Genomic DNA, 3,528 nt, shown 5'->3' with positions numbered 1-3,528 from the left:
TTATCTCAGAAGGAGAAGAGCAATTGATATTTTACTCTATTTCTCATATTTTCTGAAGTTGATTCATTTATTTTTTATAATTTTTAAAACAAATAAAGAGATGAAAGTCTCACTATGTTGGCCAGTTTGGTCTTGGACTCCTGGCCTCAAGTGATCCTCCTACCTCAGCCTCCCAAAATGCTGGAATTACAGACATGAGTCACCATGCCTGGCCCCTGAAGTTGATTCTTTACTCTTTTTCTTCCCTTTTTGTAATTCAAATATTATATAACTGATATGTATTATTTATATAATCAGAGGAAACTTAAAATTTGATGGTGATAAAAAATTTTATTTCAGGTGGCATTTTTCATTCTCTGTGCATAATTCTAGTAGTCATGAAGTTCATTATTTTCAGAAATGAGACATGAAAAGCACATAAGTCATGATTTCTGTATCATGCACCCCAGCTGAGTAGATTTGGCAAGGATGTGGCATGTGGGCAGGTGCCACTGTGAGTGGCACCAATGCAGTAGCCTAGCAGTTGGGAGGAAAGAGAGCCACTAAATTCAGTTCAGTGGATTCAGGCTCTGGGAAAAAGGTCAGAATGTGAATATTCTGTTTAGGGTCATAAACGCTGAGGCAAGAAGCACAGAGCCTACTGGCAACTTGAATGGGGCTACAAGTGAAGGAGTGGGCCGTGAGATAAGGCTTCATGGGAGTTACCATACCAGATCTGGGCCTGGGAAGACAGACTACACTTTGATTAATGAGAAACAGGATCAAAGTCCTTCCAGAAGCAGACATGAACATGGCTAAAGACACAAAAGACTTTCTTGAACTTCTTTAACTATGCCGGAAACACAGTTGTTTAGACATATTTGTCACTCACTATGAGATCTTTTGCATTTACAAAATGAATTCTAAGAGTGATTCACTCTTCTTTGCAGGGCTTATGAATCATCTGATGGACTCGGTATTAGAAACAAGGAAGTTCCTTGCTCTCTCCACAGTGTGGATGTTCTCAGAGCTGACTTGGGTTGGAAAATCCCAGGAGATTTGTTGTTCATAATGAAACTAAGATGTGGAACTTGAGCTCATGAAATGCTCTGGTGCTAAGGAAGGACCTCTCTTTTTCATCTGTATTTGTCTAAGATATGTTAGATGACCACTTTGGGCAAAAAAGAATTCCACTTTGATTTGATAAAGCTATGCTCAAGTGACTTCATTCTGTTCCTCTCTCTGTGTGTGTGTGTTTGTGTGTGTGTGCACGCATGTGTGTTTCTTTTACTTTTCTCTTTCCCTTCCCTGAAACACCCTCCTCCTCTTCTTCTGTATGGGCTCATCTGATTCACCAGCAGAACATGCATGGTTTATTTTTGGTCAAGACACTAGTAAAAGCGGGCAACCTGGGATAATAACAGGGCTTCCAGTGCAAGAGTCCTCACTCAAAAATCTTTTTTAAAATCTCCATTCTTTTCTTTTTTCTTTTTTTTTTTTTTTAAAGTTAGTGGTTACTCTTTTTTGTTGTTGTTTTTGTTTTTTTTTTTTGTTTTTTGTTTTTTGAGCTAGGTTCTAGCTCTGTCACCCAGGCTGGAGTGCAGTGGCTCACTGCAACTTCCACCTCCCAGGCTCAAGTGATCCTCCAGCGTACTTGGGACTACAAGTGAGTGCCACCACGTCCAGCTAAGTTTTTATATTTTCTGTAGAGATGTAGTTTTGCCATGTTGCCCAGGCTGATCTTGAACTCCAGAGCACAGGCAATCCACCAACCTTGGCCTCCCAAAGTGCTGGGATTACAGGTGTGAGTCACCATGCCTGGCATCAAAAACTGTCTCACTTGAGAGTCCATGTGTGGCTCTCCACATTTTTCCAGTATAGGGTCTTACTTTGATATTTTGAAGTTATGTCTTTCAGAGTTGTCTATGACAATGAAAATGCCCACAACAGGGGTAGCTCTTTAAGGAGCCATTGAACATTACCTTGTGTAAGGATTGACTGAAAGGTACCTGAGGCAGGGCATGGCAGCTCATGCCCATTATCCCAGCACTTTGGGAGGCCAAGGCAGGAGGATCACTTGAGGTCAGGAGTTCAAGACCACTCTGGCCAACATGGTGAAACCCTGTCTTTACTAAAAATACAAAAAATTAGCTGGGTGTGGTGGCAGCTGCGGGTGCCTGTAGTCCCAGGTACTTGGGAGACTGAGGCAGGAGAATCACTTGAATCCCAGAGGTGGAAGTTGCAGTGAGTCGAGATCACGCCACTGCATTCCAGCCTGGGCAACAGAGCAAGACTCTGTTTCAAAAAAAAAAAAAAAAAAGTCAGCTGAGAGCAAAAGAGGCGTCTGAGAACCTGGTTTATTTGGAAAGTGGACTACCTGCTGGAGAAAAGTGAGCAAGTGCCTGTACTAGCCAGGGATAACACCTCCATGCTTTTGTTTCAGTTTATTCAAAGTCTATTGCCTCTTTATTAACTGCCTAGTGGTACGATTTTTTTTGTGTGTGGTCTTTGAAGGCTACAAAAGGGTCTACAGTCCATGAAGTTTATATACTTTCTTGAAAAATGAGGCAAAACATTTAGAAAACTATGCTTAAAATATATTAATAGTAACAATAATAAGAATAATATTAATGATAATATGGCACAACTACTATGTAGAAAGTACCATGTTACGTATCTCTCCTGTGTATGTAGTATGTGTGAATCTCAGTCCAGCTGTGCCACGTATATTGCATTTTGTTCCCTAAAATTATTTTTATAGTTTTATTTTCATTTTTAATTGTTTTACATTTTTATTTATTTATCCCTTCAAAACTTCAGTTGTTTCCTTTAATTAACATATAAGTGGATTACACATCTTCTATCATTATAACATGGAAATGTATATGAACAAAATATACACATTTTTTGGTGAATGTCTAGGGAAGAATGGTGTCAGTCAAGTTCATCCAAGGTTTAAAGCAGTAGCCTCCATGCAGCCAGGGCATGGTCAGTGTTTGGGGACAGAAGTAAGTATCTGCAATCCATGCATCCCTTGATTTCTTCTTTTAGTGCCTGATTAACCCTGTGGTACTGCTGAACAGTTCTCTTCTGCTTACATTCTTCTGATTCAATTTTAATTTCATTTTAAATTCAATTTAAATGAATTAATTAAATTAAATTAAATTTCGACTTAATTTCAACCTTCTAAAATGTCAGTGACTTTGATCACTGTAGCTCAAGGAAACTTTTCTTTGAGAATTCGGGTCACTTTGAGCTCCCTGTCATTCTGGGAGGCAAACATCCTATGGACATAGTGGATCCCACAGAGCAGAGGTGCTGCCGCGGTCGGGTTTCATGCCACCATGTCTGACTGACGCCTACATTTTTAAATAGAGACAAGGTCTCATTATGTTGCTCAGGCTGGTGTCAAACCCCTGGCCTCAAGCAGTTCTCTCTCCTTGGCCTCCCAAAGTGCTGGGACTATAGGCATGAACCACTAAACCTGGCCAAATTTTATTTTCATTTTAAAAAATAAAGATAGGGTCTCACTGTGTTGCCCAGACTGGT

At 40.0% G+C, this 3,528-nt stretch overlaps 1 pseudogene; it reads right to left on the bottom strand.

Annotated features, from left to right (window-relative positions):
- Positions 1 to 2,897: 2,897 nt before the first annotated feature.
- LOC119626587 (bolA-like protein 3) lies at positions 2,898 to 3,325 on the bottom strand (annotated as a pseudogene).
- Positions 3,326 to 3,528: the final 203 nt, after the last annotated feature.

The sequence above is a fragment of the Chlorocebus sabaeus genome, chromosome 1 (assembly GCF_047675955.1).
Source record: "Chlorocebus sabaeus isolate Y175 chromosome 1, mChlSab1.0.hap1, whole genome shotgun sequence".
NCBI classification, from domain to species: domain Eukaryota; kingdom Metazoa; phylum Chordata; class Mammalia; order Primates; family Cercopithecidae; genus Chlorocebus; species Chlorocebus sabaeus.
This window is presented reverse-complemented; position numbering and strand designations above follow the sequence as displayed.